Below are 9,073 nucleotides of genomic sequence, written 5' to 3' on the forward strand. Positions count from 1 at the left end.
AAGAAAAAAAAAAAAAAAAAAAAAAAAAACATATTTACTATTCAGAATATAAATAAAATAGTAAAATCATTAAAATTTTGGTACACCATGTCTAAGAATATGGTTCAAAAAACAAAAAAAAAACACTGGTTGGTTGTCTCAAATATCATCATCTGTTAATTTAACGGAAAAACATTACTATCCCTATATATTTTTTTAAATTATTATTATTATTATTATTATTATTATTATTATTATTATTCAAATCAGGTCAAATTTTTGCGCAGAGGATATAATGTATTCCCGCTCAAACATATACCCAGACTGTATAATAAGGCCTGCGCGCGGATAATGTAATTTGTATTATCGTCCGCACAAAATTTGGCCTAAAAACCTGTTCGCACATTTCCGAAAATAAGAATCGGTTTCCGTGAAAATTTTGCCGAAAATTAGGATTTGACCTAGGGCCTATGCCTAATTTAAATATATAAACAATGTAGAGGCCTAATGTAGAGGCCTAATGCAGTAATTACGATTCCTACGCACCTATTTTCATAGCAATTTTCAGTGAAAATTTGAGTGGTTTTTTTGAGGTATTATCTGTGCAATTAAAAAACATTTATGGGGCCTTACTTCAGCAGGACAGGTAAGGCATCATAAAGTGATGATAGTACTGTACTATTATTAGGCTAGTACTGTAATTTACTATATTAAAATAAATGATTTCATATTCAACAACCAAAGTCAACAAATAGTTATTAAACGGTAGACATACGTTCTTTCAAGTAGGTAGGCCGGGTAGGCTAGGCCTACAGTACTTACTACTCTAGTTTAGCCGCAAACGCGGAAGATAGTTGAAGCAGAAATGCGAGTGCTTGCTGGGACCATGGATGGGCATGAGTTTAGCTAGGCCTGCCATTGCTGTTTATAAAATTTAGCTAAGATCCACACAAATAATATAAAATTCTACTATTTTAATGCTTCCATTTATATTTACCGTATTTACGTCTCTATTAAACGATCCTTATTGAAAATTATAAACTAGATAGGACTCAGAAATAACCTAGGCCTACACAAAAGGTCTGTCCTAGGCTAGCCCAAACCTTTTCACACGCTAATAACTGCATCTATTTGCCATGCCGGCCATACCCTGCCTTGTATCCTTGTATGGATTTACCAAACAAAATCTCTCAAGATGACTCTTCGTCTCTTTGACTAGCGCCCCCATGTTAACAGTATAGTCCGGGGGCTTATGTCATAATCCCGTGTAATTTCGTGATCATTTTTTTTTTTTAATTATATACTTTGAAGTATGCTGAATCGAATAAAATGAGTCGCCAATTTGTTTTCTCTCATCTTCATATGCAAATTAGAAATATGCAAATTAGGTCTGAAAATGTAGGGTACTTATATCTTGGTAACCACATGTCGTAGAAAGTTGCTTCTAGTTGTTCAGAACATGCATGTTTCTATTTGCTCTAATGGAACATTTTCTTCAAAAATGACCGGAAGTGCCATTTTGCCGACCTTATTAGCATAAATATGCAAATTAGGGGTGGAAATATAGGGAGCTATATCTTGAAAACCACTGGTCGTACAGAGTTGCTGTTTGCAGCAAAATGTTTAAAACATGCATATTCATATTAACTATAATGGACAATTGTCTCTAGAAATGACCGGAAATTGCGTTTTGACCTTTGACCTCAACTTTGCATGATTGTAATATCTTGGCAAAAACTGGTCGTATAGAGTTGCTTTTTGTAACAAAACATTTACAATAGGCACATTTATACTCTAACAGAATAATTTCTCAATATCAACCAGAAACTGTTTTATTGACCTTTGACCTATCTTTGCAGTATATAGGCCTATTATATATGTATAATATACCTAATGATGACTTATGGTCGAAAGTATTATTACAACAATGTTATTATTACTTGAATATACATATATAGGCCTATATATATAAATATGTATATATATATATATACACATATATATATATATATATATACATATATACTTTTCAATTAGCATACAGCACTAATGTATGCAAGGTGTTCTATACACCTTGCATATGATTATCTAGAACGAAGGAAGAAAAAGTTATGTATTTTTATGATATATTAGAAGACACTAAAATCGATTAAATAAGCCTTTGAAATTTTCGTAATTTTCGGGGTTTCAACCCTGAAACAATTCCAGAACTTTGAGCGACACCCGGCCACGCCCACTTACGCTCTCGTTGCCCACCACATGTCGGAGACATCGTACCCCCATCAGGCAAATCCTGCCGCTACTGGTCCCGTTCAGAGTGGGGCGGGGAAGGAAAAGTTATGTATTTTTATGATATATTAGGAGACACTAAAATCGATTAAATAAGCCTTTGAAATTTTCGTAATTTCCGGGGTTTTAACCCTGAAACAATTCCAGAAACTTTGAGCGACACCCGGCCACGCCCACTTACGCTCTCGTTGCCCACCCCGTCGGAGACATCGTACCACTATCAGCCAAAGAAATAAAATTAATTCACATAGTTTTGTATTGATGCTCTTATTTCGTCATGAACGGAAGGAAACTGTTTGAAATAGCATATACCACCAGTTGGCATTACTGCAAATTGCCTAGTAACAGTGAATTAGAGTGAGTTTTTTTGTGTAGGACCCAAGCATTTTTCAACTCGGTAGCCATCAGGTTGCCTCGTGTCTGGGACCAGCTCCCTAGATTGCTAATCGATGCTGCAGTTTTAGAAAGCCCATCCTCTTTTCTTCGTAAGGTTTCTTTGTATTTTGATTCGCTGTAATGTTTGATCTTTTAATGTGTTGCTGAACTTGGGGTTGGGTAAACCGGCATTGCTACAGTGATTTGGTTCACTCTGGTTGTCCCTGGTCTCCCCAAATTTCAGCTTTTTTGTTGTTGTTGTAAATGACCAAATAAATAATGAAATGAAATGAAATGAAATGAGAAACGTTCCCACACAAGTTGGTTACCACGATCAGGAGAAGCACGGGAGAAGCAGACACAAGGTCAGTCACATACAGTAGTCTTATTCTTTAAAAGCCACCAACTCAGGAATGTATACGCGCTAGTGTCTGATCTGACTCTTTGAACGCCGCCTTCAGGAATGTAAACGCGCTGCTGCTCCCAAAGGAGGGAATAGCCGACTGCCTTTTCCAGAGATACCAACATGTAGCATGGTTTCAGTAGTTCAGCTGTATTTTAGCGAAGTGTTGCTTTTTTGTACGTTCACTTCTTACATGTCATTTTAATTAAGTCATTGATCATCATAATAAAATCATTAACTTTGTTGTTACTATGGCGTTTATGTTTGCTTTCTATTGTGTGTTATAACAGTTGTTAAACCTTTTTTTTTTCAAAGACGTGCACACTCATTCTGTATAAATGAGAATATTGTGGGCCTATCCACTGCAAGACTCTTAATTAAAAATCAACGTAACCATGGGGACGTGTACTTCTACTGTTATTTTCTCAATGAATAGGGCGTTTACAGTTAAAAGCCCTTGATTTTTTAAGGTTGAAAAAGTCTTTGTAAAAAATGGCACGTTTAGATGCCGATCGGAAATTTGAGAGCCGAACAGGGATGACCGGCGAGGTGAGAAACCATGTGATAATTATAAATATTTTATTAACATTTTAACAGAATATTATGTTAGAAAAAGATGTTAAATAGGTAGCCCGTCGGGACGCACCCTATTTATTTCTGGTTGCCCGACGCAGATATTTGGTTGCCCTGGGACGTCGGGCAGGCGATTCTGCGAGCCCTGATTAATTTGTTAGCCTTGACAATTGTTCGTGAATCAGTAAAATCTTTAGACATACCTCTTTAAATGCTCCATAAATGATTACATTTATAATGCACGGTAGTTAAGTCGCAGGATTTTTCTAGGTGACAGCTACCGGAGCTTGCCCAGCATACTGGCACCAAGATACCTCTGTGTATACGGTAGAGATGGCAACGCCATTTCATCATCTGGAAAGCGCATCTTCCTTCACTTGGCTGGGGCCGGGCCGCCCCCCCCCCACCTAAATCCGCCCCTGGTTATCGCACAGCCGATTTAATTACAGTCCATCTTTGATTAATACTTAGATAATGCAAAAAGTTGATTTCGCCTATGTTTTTGTCTTTGGTTTAGATAGGTGGTATTTCTGACAGAAAGAGTTGTAATTCGCCAGACTACCAGGCACTGCTATCAATTTATATTGGCGAATGGTCTCCGCGCCTGCCTCTGGTGCCCGCATTGCACTCTCATACTCATACCTTACAACAATACAATACAACACTTATTTTTCTTAATACAATTTACGGTGGGGGGGGGGGTGCGACCGCACCCTCCGCACCCTCTCTTCTTCCGCCCCAGCTGGGCCTACGTTTTAAAGTCCTTGTCCGCGAAGACTTGTTCCATCACCGGAACCATTGGCGAGTGAGCCGTTACGGTGCCCCTGACTTAACCGCTCGGCCAATCAACTCGCCTTAAGAAACAGTTATATGCTGATTAAAGAAGCGGATATATTGCAACTTATCTACCCATCTACACCTACCTTGATCTACCACTTCTTCATAGTTTGTGTATTTCCATTGATTTAATGTTAAAAATTCAATAATGTAACTTCGACAACAAGCTATTCCAAAACAAACATCAGTTAAAACAAATTCTGCCGCACTCTCAATTTAGTATCTTTTTGGACAGTTTCCGTTTTTACCCCTTTCTCTACTTTTTTTGTCAATTCAATATAGGGATATTGACCATACTTGATGTTATAAGAGAAATTCAATACAACACATAAACCTTATTCGCATTCGCTTAAACGTGTAAATGTATATGATGTCACTCCTGCATGGAATTTTAGATCAATATTTTTATCAGCAACAATCTATCGTCATGAAAGCTTAGAAAATAAATTAAAAATATAAATAAATGCATTAAAAAAGATAAAAAGCCTAGACCACCTTTTCAAGACACGTGAGCTGAAACTGTTTTGAATGGGAAAATTAAGTCGGGGAAATCTCATTTCACGCCATCTAAGAATCAAAGAATTTCCCTCAGGAGGACCCCGACCCCTTTTTGGGATTCGTCGATTCATGGAAAAAAGGATACATAGGCCTATGCAACTACAGTACTCAATTTTTTTTAAATGTATAATAGACACACACATAATAGGCCTATATACTGTAATGAGAAAAATTTACCTGACCTTTTTTAAGAGGGGAAAACCTTTAATTTTGAAGAACTTAAAAGACACTTTAGTAGGAATCAACATTTTCTAGGGGGAGGACCCCGGACCACCTTTCTCTTTGGGGTTCATCGATTCATGGAATCGTTTTCAAGAGGGGAAAAATACACCTTTCCTCTAAAGCCCATTTTCCTCCTTAGAGGAATCAAAATGTTTCCGACCCCCCCCCCCGTTCTCTTTGGGGTTCATCGATTCATGGAAAAAAGATACGTATGCAATTACTCAATTTTTCTCTATGTGTATACCATAATATAGAGCATAAGCCTATTTACTATAATAAGAATGTGAAAAATGTACCTGACCTTTTTCAAGAGGGAATAAAACCTTGAATTTTGAAGAACTTAATAGTCATTAAAAGACACTTCAGAAGTCGGGAAAGCTCATTTCCCGCCATCTAGGAATCAGAATTTTCCCGGGGGAGGACCCCACCCCACCTTTTTTTTTGGGGGGGGGGGACTAAATTTGAACCCAGACCGCTCCTGCAGGGAGTCCGACATGTCCGACGGGTCGGGGGGGTGGTCATAATCAAGGGTCCGACTCAGAGGCCTCGGTCGTCCTGGTGTTAAAAAATCCCTAAAGGTTCAAGGAAAGACGGGATGGTCCAAATTGTGCTTGGACCACAATATTTACTCTACTGTAAAGAAACACTTCATAGGCCTACTACATTCACGGGCCTACACACTTTTTAGGTGAGGAAGATTCACTATTAAATTCTATTTATAAACGTGTACATTCCACCTTCAAACCATCCCCGACATGGGTGTAGGCTGGGGGTGGTGGTGAAAGGGATGTACCGGTAGTTCCGCACCCCCAAACCGAGCAGTCCCCACCAAAACCAGCCTACTGTCCGATTTGTCTTCCAGTTAGGATATGGTGGTCCAGTTTTTCGTATCGGTCTTCACTTTATTTCAAGTTTATTTATCGAATGATTGTTACATTTTTATTTGTTTTTAAATTATGCTTTTTCTCGCGGGCCAGTTGAGCTTTGAAGAGGACGGTGGGGACTCACTTCATGAAAACAGGAGCTCCATTTTAAGCTTTCATGCCGCAAAAGATTACAATTACATCATCGTGTTTTATTATAATTCCAGATTATGATTGTAAATGGAAATTAAAAATACTGAGGGTATTAATATGCCAATTTTCCCACATTTTAAATTAAAAAATATCCTTATAGATTTTGTCTTCGTAATAAAAACGGGACATCGATAATTTTTGTGGTTATCGCACACAACAAAGTAAAACCAGGAAATCTTCACAACAATACGAGGAAGTGAGCCCCCACTCGGAACAACGCCTCAAGTTTGTTATTCTGAAAGTTATCAAAATGGCGTAGAACCGGAAAAGAGGTACGCTCAGTCTTGTCACCTGAAAAAATAATATCGTGTGTGTGAATGTTTTTTTGAATTATTCGTGTTTTAAAGACAAGCAAAATGGAAGAAAAGTGAGTATTTCCACAGTATTTTTTCATGAAGATTCATGTATTTTCACCGAGTACGTGAGATGTTTGTGTTGACTAACGAGATGATGATGGGATGATGAGATTGAGTGAGTGAGAGAGACTGGACTGGAGTATAAGGAAGGCCCCTCTGCCCTGGCTGAGGTTGTGAGAATGAATGAGCCTAGGCTAGCCTAGGAGGTAGGTCGGTGCCTGGAGTTTGGTTACGGTCATTGCTGTCTCTTATACACATCTAGATGTGTATAAGAGACAGAGCTAAAGCAATTTGTAACTCTGCACTTATGTAAAACAGACATTACTTGATCCTCTTGAGAATATTCCAATCTAGATAAATAATGAAAATATTATGTTTACTTTATGATGGAAAATTAAGGTCAAAGGGTAATTTGAATATGACAAAAACTTACGGTGGAAATAATAATATTATGTTATAATTATAATAAAATAAATGTGATCGTTTTTGGTTTAGCACACATCATCTGTAAGTAAAACAATCGAGATCCGAGAATCCATACACCATAGGTTTAGGGTAAGTTGCTAATTTTCGACCTACACGGTTAAAACAAAGTAATTTTCGGACTTTTGGACTTACAGGAATCTGATTATAACAGATGCATAAATATATAAATCATATTTTCCAAACTACAAATTCATAAAAGTAAATTGCATCCAGCCTGTAAAATGTGATCATTTTTTCGCCTATTTTACACTAGTTTTAGACACCCCTCGGAGGCCTTTGCCCAGTTTTTGACAGTCAGTGCTATTTTCGTAATTTCCAATTTTTGGAAATACATATTTATTTGCCTAACGATAATAAAAATGTTAAGTAATCCCACGTAAAATAAACGCCGTGGCTAGAGATACGGTACCATATCGGAACTTCCGATTGCTAAAGGTACGGTAAATGATATTACGTCATGATTAGCCAATAGAAACGCCGATACATGCGTGACGTCATTCAGTGCACTGCTGCTGCAAGAGTAATGAGTGTGTGTTTTAGCAACGATCGAAGATTCATTCATTCGCGGGTGTTGTTGATAAGCTGTGATTAATATTCTGTAGCCTGAGGCCCTATAGCAAATAAAAAGGATAGCAGTTTTGGTAGATTTGGCGACATCAAGCAAGAATAAACTATTTTAATAGTAGAAGCCAGGCCTAGGCCTTAGCTACCCCTGAAACCTCCTAAGCCTAGCCTAGTAGTAGTACGCCTATAAGTATGCCCCTGGCCCGAGGCGGGTATTCGGGCTAGGCCCTAGGCCTAAGCCTAGCCTTAGTAGACCATTCTCTATGGTAGACCATAAAATACGCAAGAATAACAGAAAGGATTTTTAACCCAAACACTGTGATAAGGCCAATCGAAATACATGAAATGGGCCTGAAGTTTTATGACATAAATTTGATCGTAACTGTTTGCGCCACGTTTCTCATGATCGCGACGTCGACTTTGCAAAAAATCCAACATCGAGTCGGTCATTTCTATTGGCTAATCATGACGTAATATCATTTACCGTACCTTTAGCATTCGGAAGTTCCGATACGGTACCATATCTCTAGCCACGGCGTAAAATAAAACAATTGGTTAGCATCCCGTCGGAAAATCCCCCTACCTGAAATTTTTTTTTTTTTCACTCAAAAACTCCATCTCCCAAAGACAATTTAAAGCCCTAGGCTTGTTTACCATCCGTCCGACCGCTAGCTGGCTGGGCTTCTTCCTTGCAGTTCCATTCCATCATCATCCCGTCTAGGCCTAGGCAAGCCTAGTCCTTGCTTCTATCTAGAAAAGGCCTAGTTTAGCAGGCCACAGGATTTCAAATATCATGGGAAACTACTCTTAGTTTCCGTACCCAGTGATCATGAGAAACTATCGGAAACTGTTTTTAGTGTTCATGGAAAAGTCACGGGAATCCATTTTGATACTACTACTAAATATAAATAATTACTAGACGAATTTATTTGCACGAATCGCAAATGTTCGCCTATACGCATGCGCAGTAGTAAAGGGTTTCGGTTCGCGCGAATAAATTCATCTAGGCCCCCTAGTGGGAAACGCCCTTTTGTAGGCTTAGACAAAATTTACCTTTACAAAACATTGGAAAAACAATAAAATTAAATTTAACGCCCATTAATAAGTAACAAATAAATAAATTAATCATGAATTAAACATCGTCAACAAAGATAAAAATGTTTACTATTTATTATTACCAACCCGCGTCGGAGGTGAGGTCGGGGCTACAGCCGGCGCCGATTTTCATCAAGATCGACGGTCTAATTATAATCATAATTAACAAAAGTCACTTGTAATTGCAAATTTTGTAAACTATATCTCACTTAAAATGTTTTCATTCGTCTCCACTACTTCAAAATCACCACTAAAGTACC

At 38.0% G+C, this 9,073-nt stretch overlaps 1 protein-coding gene across 3 annotated transcripts in view; it reads right to left on the reverse strand.

The window, feature by feature from the left end:
• LOC117124633 (RING finger protein nhl-1-like) overlaps window positions 1-1,232 on the reverse strand; it is a 5,415-nt gene extending 4,183 nt beyond the window's left edge. The window contains exon 1 of one of the 3 annotated variants that reach the window (XM_033270931.1): window positions 1,083-1,232. The gene's annotated coding sequence lies outside the window, so the exon portion shown is untranslated. Of the gene's footprint in view, window positions 1-801; window positions 933-976 lie in introns of those variants that run through there. The other 2 variants (XM_033270932.1, XM_033270933.1) reach the window with 2 other exon arrangements.
• Window positions 1,233-9,073: the final 7,841 nt, after the last annotated feature.

The sequence above is a fragment of the Anneissia japonica genome, unplaced genomic scaffold, assembly GCF_011630105.1.
Source record: "Anneissia japonica isolate Jap-2015-1 unplaced genomic scaffold, ASM1163010v1 scaffold10535_len27651_cov203, whole genome shotgun sequence".
NCBI classification, from domain to species: Eukaryota; Metazoa; Echinodermata; class Crinoidea; order Comatulida; family Comatulidae; genus Anneissia; species Anneissia japonica.